Genomic DNA, 9960 nt, shown 5'->3' with positions numbered 1-9960 from the left:
ATAGATAGATGGATGGATGATGGATGGATGGATGGATTAATGGAAGGATAGATAAATAGATGATAGATAGATGATAGATGATAGAAGATAGATAGATAGATAGATAGATAGATAGATAGGTGATAGATAGATATAGATTCAAATGATTTGTTTAAAAGCTTAAAAACACACAAACTAATAGGACTGCTGCTTGTAGTATGTGTGTAAAGTGCAGAAAGATGAGTACAATGGTTACCTTAGGAAAGGAAAGGGTCTAGGATAAAGGAAAATACATTGTTAAAGGGTTTAGTTTATTAAATTTCTATCTTATTTCTTTTATTAAAAGAGAAAAGATTTCCAAGAGAAGAGATGAGATGAGATGGATCAGTTCTTCATCTAAGTAAGTACAGGAAGTTTTGCTGTCATGCTTTTTAAATTATTTTTATTTATGGATAGGTTTTTTTTTTTCTTTTTCCCTTTTGAATTTTGAATGATTTCATTAATAAAACTTAATGAGGGTCAATTAATTGAGGAAGGGAGGGGGAGGGAGGAAGGGGGAGGGAGGGAGGGAGGGAGGAAGGAAGGAGGGAGGAAGGAAAGAGGGAACTAAAGGGGAACAGAGGCAGCCACACCAGTGAAATGACTGCAGAAAGACTGGACCCAAGGGCTTCTCTGAGAATCAGTGCTCAGATGCACTGAGTTCAAGATCCTGACTGTCCAGACCTCCAAATGGTGAGCAGGAGTCTAACAGCCTCTTGCAAACCCGGGCCCCAGAGCCTCTGGGCAGAAACTAAAGACTAAGGAGTGCAATGCACTGGGACTGGTGGCTTCCACCTGGACCCCGAAGGTCCTGAAAACACAGAGCTCCTGCACCTCTCTCATCTCAGCTGGTCCACCAGCAGGCCACCCCCAGAGAACTTTTCCCCATCACTCAGCAGAGCTCTTGCTGAGGTGCTCTAAGGGTTCTGCTTATGTATACCTAGGAGTTGCTTAGTAGGGAACACAGTGCCAGATAGAGGCGACCTCCCTTAAAGTGACAGATATGCCATGCAGCACTCATCAAAGAAGTTTCTTTTTGCAACAGATGGAGACTACTGCAGAGTTGCACATCTGGTCAGGCACCTGGGAGATGCCCAGTATGAGGTGACACATCTGCAATCCAATCTCTACAACCAAGGTTCATGGAGCATAGTGGAATAAGGTGTAGAGAGAGGGCTAATGTACCCCTCACCTCTCACCAGTGAGGCTTCCATGTACATCAGAGTGCTATACACACAGAAGGCCACGACTGGCCAAGTTTTGTAGAAGAGACTGTAGAGTGTAGGATGGGACTCCTATATGGAACCTCACCCACCCACGGCTCAGGGACCACTGCAGAAGAGGAGGCAGAAAGATTGTAAGAGCCAGGGCTGGTTCGTGAACATAGGGAGGTGGAGACTTCCAGGTCACTGGAGGCTTGCTCATGTGAGCCTGTGGCAGCGGTGGCTTTGAGTGAGGAACCCATGACAGCTCAATTAAACAAGGGCCCAAAGGGGAGGTGAGAAATAGGTGGCGGGCTGGCCAGCATTAGAGCGAGAACTATTTGAGACTGATTGCTACTGGGTGAGGGAGAGTATGACTTACATACGACCACTGGGTGGGCTGACTAGACTCCAGTGGATGCATTTACACTGAAGGGCATTTGGGTACAAACACCTGAATGAATAGGACTCCGCATGTATGGCAGAGTGCATAGGGTTCAGTGGGGGGATAGGGGGAGGCATGGATGGGGGGGGGTCTGGATTTGAGTGGGAAATGTATGAAATTTTAAAAGCTCAATAAAATTTTTGTAAAATGGATGAGAGAGAGAGAGAGAGAGAGAGAGAGAGAGAGAGAGAGAGAAAGAAAGTATCTCCAAAAAGGTTTTCACTCCAAAGGAGCTGGTGGGAAAGGCCAGAAATTTGGCACAAGAATGTGAGGAGCTTTTTCACCATGACAACCCCTAGCTCCTCGGACCTGCACCTAACATTCTAGAAAGCCCAGGACCCAGGCTTTCTGGCCTAGGGCCTTCTTCTAGCCCTGCCTTACAGGACTCTGCAGGAGGTCACCAGAACTCTGATTCTTCACAAAAAGCTGGACTTCTTCCCCTGCCCCACAGAAGGAGACCTCATTCTGTTTGAGGCAATTTGGTGGCCTACAAAGCACTATGAAGACAGGGTGGACAGATTTTTAACTGTGATACTCCTTGGGAATTTCTCAGCTCCTTGACCAGTCAGGACCTGCTGGACTCTACACATTAATAATCCATCAGGGTCACTATTGGCTTCCAACCCCTCATGCTGCCCAAAATGTGCCTTCTTCCTTTTTCAAGTCCAGGGCTCACTTGGGGACCTTGTATTGTGAGCCTTGTTTTTACTCCTCTTTTTCACCCCTTTATGACACCCCCAAACCATGACCTACTGCCCCCCAAACTGTATCCAATATGCTTGGCGCATCTCAAAATACTCACCAAAATTTATTCTGAGATTCTGTAAGTTTGAAATGCTGGCAAAGTGGCAGGTAGGCAATGCCACAAACGCTCTTCAACCAGAACATTTTAATTCCAGCCTGCGGTAAGCAGTCACAGCACTTTTTAAGCATGTGATAAAAACTTAGAGAGAAAGGAGGTAGCCTTTGTACCTGCAGTGTTATTTTTCTACTACTCTATGTGATACCCTAAATGCTGATGCTCAGAACGTCCTATTTCTCTCACATATCTCCATAACCTGCAGAGTCATTTCATGTCTGCATTCAAATGCTGACAGACACCCTCCACCCAGAGAAATGGGACATACATGTGTATAGGTGCACAATAAAAACTAAATGAGAATTGGACAGATAACAACTTCAGTTACGGAGAAATCAAGGAAACAATGTAAAGACACTAATGGGGGAGGCAGAGAGAGAACTGTTCAATTTAAAAGTAAATTTAAATTACAAACATAGAACTGCCTCAGGCCAGCTATGTATATATTTTTAATGACAGAAGATGAATACTTATTTGCCACAGAACATTCATTCTCAGGAATTTAAGATTAGAGATGGTCTCCAGCCATTTTCTCAAAAGAGGACAATGGATGCTCTCAAGCATTTGAGAATCTAAAAGGAAAGGTTCTTAGGACAGATGCAAGCGCCCACAGTGAGCAGAGACAATGGGAGGAACCACAAAATGGCTGGGAAAATTCATATCTGCATGGACATATGATCAATGATTGGGCAGGCTTAAATGGACAAAGGGCATTGAGATTGAGGTGTGATCATTTACAAATAAACAATTCAGACATAAGCAACATCTGTACTGTTGTTCTCTTACGTTGACACAAACACTCTCTGGTCTCAACTTGACATTTAAGAACTTTACTAAGACATTTTCCAGAGGATAAAGAATTTCCAACCCCATCAGTTTCTTTTTGAGAAAGAAAAGATGTGATTTTCAAAAAAAAAATCACAGAGAGTGCCTTGAATCACAGGTTTCATGGAACGGGCCCTCATCACGTTCTCAGCAACTTCACACATGCTTTTCAGCCTATCAAGTAGTCCCACTAGGACATCCTCCCAAGAACAATGAGTGTGTCCAATGCCTCTTTTCTTTGTAAATATTACCTCAAAACTATTGCTTACTGCTACCCCAGCTGCTCACGTCCCACATCCAAATAGGAAGGTGATAGTGGAGAGATACTGATTTAAGTAGGTTGAATTCAGAGCCGTGAACATGGTGCCCCCAAGTGTAGAGCCATGGGCTACTGAGGCAATTCAGCTCTAAGTGCCATAAGTGCTTTTAGAGGGTATATAACAATCTTTTTTTAAAAAAGAAAAAAGAATGCCCTCATTTCTCAAACTTCATTTTTTCAATAAAAATGTTGAGAAAGAGTTTTGAAAGTCAGTCCACGTGCAGGTTTGAATAAGGATATTGTGATGAACCAATACAAGCTATAGGACTGGATTCTCTTACTATAGCTGCCTCCCTTGAGAGAGAATGCCACCCACTGTGTGGACATGAATGTAAGGCAAAGCAAATAAGCTTGCTAAAAACCCAATTCAATTAGCTGACCTACTGTGTGCTAACATCAGTCAGAGCTTCCAGCTTCCTTTCACCTGCTTCGACCAGACACATCCTTTTATGGAGTGTTTACTGGGTGCCAGGCACAGTCACCCAGAGACTGTCTCGTGACCCAAAAATGCCACCAAGAGTGTCAACTGTTTTCATTTTTCCAGAAGAGGAAACCGAGTCTCAGCATGCCAGGTGACTTCCCCACGGTCACAGAGCTGTCAAAGTAGGATCCGAACCTAGATTCACTGCCTCTGAGATCTGACCTCATGACCGATATACCAAATCACTAAGACTACGGATTGTAAATCCAGCATCTTCAACAAAGAATCCTTCCTAGAATTTCTACATAACAGATCTTCACAAGTAATCATGGCCTAGAAGGGATGGGAAGGAGAGAGGACACGTCTCAGGAGGACCTCCTGCTCTGTATCTACACAGGACAATAGTAGGAGAGAAGTCTGCCTCAGTCTCTCACACAGTGATAGTCTCTGGAAACTCCAGCTTCTAACATTGCTCATATGCCCTGGGAATTTAAGAACTAAAGAACCTGGAAAATAGTAAATGGTATAGTCTGAAGGCCAAGCATTCTATGCTGGCTTCACCCAGTGCAAGTACCAGGACCCAGGAAAGTCCCCACACTTTGGTTTCCTTGTCAGAGTGGATTATTAGCAGTAGCTACCTCATGCTTGTTGAGAGAATAAGAAAATTGCCTCACACATGAAGACCACCACAGGGGCTCTATTATTTAAGATGCTCAGCCACTGATGCTCAGTGCCTGGCCTAGTTACTGATGGGCTGGTGAGTTTAATCTCAGCACATCTCCAGCACCCACATCTGGGGAAAAGAAATTCATACTTGGTAATGTTTCCATTCTCCTCAGTAAACAAAATATAAGAAATATTCCCCTAAAGAATTATGGACAAAAATACCTCTGCATTTTTCTCTTTAGAGGCCTTGTTCTTATCTGTCTCTACAACAAGCCTTCTAATCACGTACAGCACCATTTATCACCAGAAAAATCAGTTATGGGGAAAATATAAGGTCTGTGTAAAACACATCAGGATCTACCAGGAAAGTGTAAGTTTACTTTGAGTTATTAGATTGTCTCCCACGCAGATTTAAGACTGAATTCTAGCCAACAAATAATGTTGCAAATCCTAGAAATTGACTGAACAAAGTCACAGTAATCAGCATATTCTAGCTTCTTTTCTATCGCTCTAATAAAACACTCTGACCAAAAGCAGCTTATGGGAGAAAAGGGTTTGTTTCTGTTTACAGGTTACAATCCACCACTGAGGGATGTCATGGCCAGAACTCAGGTAAGAACCTGAAACAGAAACCATGGAGGAATTTGCTTGCTGGCTCGCTCACTGGCTCATGCTTAGCTACCTTTCTTACACAGCTCAGGACCAGCTGCCTAGGGATTGTGCTGCCCACAGGAGGCTGGACCCTACTGCACCATTTAGTAATCAAGACAATCTCACACAGGCATGCATGTCCACAGGCCAGTCTGATCTAGGCAATTACTCAATGTAGGTTTTCCTCCCAGATGACTATAGGCTGTATTAAATTGACAAAGTTACCCAGGAAACCACATGTCATCCCAATCTGGCCAACAGGGTGCCTTTTCTTTCTTTTTAAAAAATGTTTTATTAGTCACTAACATTTTAACATGTAAATTTTCATATTTTAAAAAATCAGAATTTTCCTATTCTCTTAAACACACACACACACACACACACACGGGGGGGGGGGGCAGGGGACAGAGGAGGGAGAGTAAACAAAATAAAATAAAAACTCAGAAGATGCAGTAAACTACCCCAGCATTCATTCCTGGAGAGCACAGAGTCTGAGTACATTTCTACTTGGTCATGTCTTGACTGACTTTGGCTATTTTTTCAGTGGCTTATGGAAAGATTTTATGAAGCCTGATTGAATTCTTGATTGTATTCATTAATGCTCCATATATTTCACATTGATAGAAGATGCACAAAGATCCCTAAAATGACTTTCATCCAATAAAATGACACAGAAGCTACAATAAACACCTCACCTTAAAAATAAAACAAAAAGCCAGGCGTGGTAGTACACGCCTTTAATCCCAGGACTCGGGAGGCAGAGGCAGGTGGATCTCTGTGAGTTCAAGGTCAGCCTGGTCTCCATAAATAAATAAATAAATAAATAAATAAAATATACTTCTTTTTATAGTTGAGGTTTGGAATTTGCCCCAAAGGCCAAGGTCTACAGGGGTGTTTGCAGGTTGTGTCACTACCAGAAGGTAGCCCAAGCTTCAGGAAGTGGGCCTAGATGAAGTAGGTCATCATGGAGAGACCTTTGCAGTGTACAGATTGTGCTCTCTCCCTCCTCCTTCTCTCTCTCTTTCTCTCTTCCTTCTTTCCTCCCTCCCTCCTTCTGCGTAGCTACATCATGAGCAGCTCTGCGTCATGCACCCATACACCACTTCCACCACTATGTTCTGTCTCCCTACAGGCCCAGATACAACAAAGCCAAATGTCCATGGACTTAAAGCTCTGAAACCATGAACCAAAATCATACTTTCCATCTTTATAACTTTATTCCCTCAGATATTATATCCCAGCAACAGAAAGCTGAGTAATATACTTTCATTTCCTCCAGAACACTTAGAAACATCCTCTGTTCAAAAATGGTCACCTAGTACCTAATAGGATGGTGAACATAATTCCCAGGAGGAGAAAAAGATTCTTTATAATGATTTTTGAGGTTCCAATGAATATACTTAACATCATCACATATTTTATGTTGGATCTTAGGTCTTTGGCAAGACATTGTCCTAATTTGGTAGCATGACCCAGTTTTACCACATTAGATCACGGTATCCAGGACAGAAAGTTCTTAATAGTAAGAAAGTGATTTAAGTTTATGTTTAAGCCAAAATACTTATTTGGAACAAGTGGTTCAGTCAGAGAAATTACGTGATTTTGGGTGCGGTCTAAGGCTAATTCATGCCGACAGGTGCACAGGGGAGCCAGCCCTCTCAGATTGGAGGCATCACAGGAATCTGAAGGAGCTAGAGAAGCCGCCTGGTCACAGCTGCTCCTAATGTCTCTGAAGCCAAGACCCTCTCTGCTGCCCTGTGAGCAGAACTCTGCATTGCTATCATTTGTCCAGATTCTGGGGAAGTCACAGAGTTGCTTCCCAGCATGCCTGGGCCTGCCGGCTAGTTCCTCTGCAACTCATCTTCATGTGCAGGCAGGGTGGCTTCCACCTGGATGAGCACACAGGCTGGGCTGCTCAGTCATTGCAAAAAGATGTCAGTCCACACCATCTGCTTGTCTGGTTTGCAAGGAGAACAGATCTGGCCTTAACCAACCACAGGCTCTGGGCAGAGGGGACAACCTCCAAGCATCACAGCCAAAGGCACATGGTAGTGGAGTCTAAGTTTATACTATGTCACACAGAGAGCTGCAAATTTGGTGTTCCTGTGCTTCCCCAGCTTTCTCTGGCCTTTTCTAGAAGAAGAAAATGACATCTAATGCTGCATTTTTGTAAAAACAGCATAGTGCATTGCTCATTGTGTGTTCAAAGGAAATTCCTCTCAGCACAGAGTGACAGACAAAGCTGTTTCTCTTTTCTCTGCCAGGAAGTCGAGGACAAATGTTGGACTCAGTTATGGTAACTATTGCAAGCATTAGGGATGGACAAAGCTTGCTCTCTCTCTCCCTCCCTCCCTCCCTCCTTCTCTCCTTCCCTCTCTCCCTCCCTCATTTTTACTCTCCTAATTTTATTATATAAAATCACATCAACTATTCAAACACTAGTGACAAACTATCATGGTTCTAATATTTAGTCAAAATTCCATGGCCATCCTATACAATAAGTTGATACAATACAATTCCAGCAGAAAGGGTTTTGAACGTTCTAGGGCTCTGGGCCAGTCAGGCCATGCTACAAAAAAGAAATTTGGAATTGATATTTCTGCTCGAGTTTCAGCATAGATCAAGCATGGCCTAGAGAAAAGTGAGTACCAGGCAAGACATCACAAGAGGAGATGGCTCCTAATAGTAAACCTGATAGGGTCTCTGAGAGGGTCAGTTTCCATTTGGCATGTTTTCAACTAACATAAGGGGGAGGATAAAGAGAGGGATACAATGTAAATGGAACTCCCCATTTTATCCCCAGGGCTTCCATCTCTCCTTATAACTTACACTCATTTCTATAGGGGACTTGAGATTACCTTCTTTGGGGTCAAAATACAAACCTTCCAGTGGAAATAATCCCAAGCATAAATGGTTGCTGTGTGGCAGTGTCCTAGTTTGTTTCTCCATTGCTGTGACAAAAAATTGACCAATACCAACTTGGGAAGGAAAGGATTTATTTGTCTTGCATCTCCCGGGTCACAGTTCATCAGGGAGCCCAAGGTAGGAATTCAGGGCAGGAACCTGGAGGCAGAAGCTGGAGCACTGGCCATGGAGGAATACTGCTTACTGGCTTGCTCCCCTGGTCCCTGCTCAACCTGCTTTCTTATGCAACACAGGCCCACCTGCCCAGGGGTGGCACCACCCACAGTGGGCTGGGCCCGCCCACATAACTCAACAGTCAAGAAAATGACCCACAGACATGGCCACAGGCCAGTCTAATAGAGGAAATTCCCCAATTGAGGCTCCCTCAACCCAGGTATGTCAAGGTGACACTAAAGCTATCCAGCACAATTGACCCCTTGTCAACTTGACACACAAACATCACTATTAAACTATAATCTTTCCAGTTCTTATCCTCAAGATACAATGTTAATATCACAATATAAGACAGTACAACCTTAAAAGCCCCACAGTCCTTGAAAAATTCAAACACTTAAAAGTCCATAGTCTCTTTTGAAAAGTCTCTTAACAGTGGGTGGGCTTCTGTAAAATCCAAAACAAGTACTGTCTAATTTCAAAGGGAAGAATCTGGCACACCTAAGCAAAATCAAAGTCCAGCAAAGTAGCTCAGAGCTGTACATCTGGGATTCACTCATGATCTTCTGGGCTCCAAAGGGTTCTGGCAGCCCCACTTCTCTGACTCTGCCATCCACAGCACACACACTTGTCTTGTAGACCCAGGCCAGCTCCATTCCACACCTACTGCTGTTCTTGGTGATCATTCCACGGTCCTGACATCTCCAAAAAGCTGGGTTTCCACTGAAACTGAAGCTGCACCCTCACCAATGGCCTCTTCTGGCCTCTCGGGGTGCAACGCTTCAGATTCTCTCCATGATCCCTTAAATTCTGGGGTCTTCACTGCAACTGAGGCTGCATTTTCACCAATGGCTTTTCCTGGCCTTTCAGAGTACCAAGCCTCAGCTGCTCTCTATGACCCCTTCACACTTTCAACACCAAAACCATGCAGGAGACTCTTACACTATACCAAGTCCTGCTTCCAGCTTGAGATGGAGGCTCGTGTTCCCTCTGCAGGCTGACCCTGAGGAAATAAATCCCAGAACACAGTGATGCTGGTCTCTTGTTACTTACAGCTGATTTTTTTAGCCCCAGCTAACCAGCATCAATTGTCCCAGTAAAGCAAAGGTTTTACTTCAGGTTCTGGTCTTTTCTTAATCACAGCCCACAAATTCTCAATTTAAAATATCACACAAATAGCCCCGATAGTCTCTGCTTTCCCTTGAAACGTCACAAGCCAGGCCTCCATTGTCCACAACTCTTACAGCATAACTGTTCTAAGCTCCTCAGCAACAAACTCTAAGCACTCAATGGCTTTTTCAGCTCAAAGTTCCAAACGCTTCCACAATCCTCCTAAAAACACCAAGGTCAGGTGTGTCACAGCAATACCCCACTTCTGGTACCAATTTATGTCCTAGTTTGTTTCTCCATTGCTGTGACAAAACACTCTGACCAATACCAACTTGGGAAGGAAAGGGTTTATTTGGCTCACATCTC

The 9960-nt window shown here is 43.7% G+C and overlaps 1 protein-coding gene across 12 annotated transcripts in view; it reads right to left on the bottom strand.

Annotated features, from left to right (window-relative positions):
- Ntrk2 (neurotrophic receptor tyrosine kinase 2) overlaps window positions 1-9960 on the bottom strand; it is a 385346-nt gene that overhangs the window by 356177 nt on the left and 19209 nt on the right. The gene's annotated exons all lie outside the window — the stretch shown is intronic.

This window comes from Nannospalax galili, unplaced genomic scaffold, assembly GCF_000622305.1.
Source record: "Nannospalax galili isolate Female #2095 unplaced genomic scaffold, S.galili_v1.0 scaffold704, whole genome shotgun sequence".
Classification (NCBI taxonomy): Eukaryota; Metazoa; Chordata; class Mammalia; order Rodentia; family Spalacidae; genus Nannospalax; species Nannospalax galili.
The sequence above is the reverse complement of the archived record's forward strand: the minus strand, read 5'-3'. Positions and strand labels throughout refer to the sequence as shown.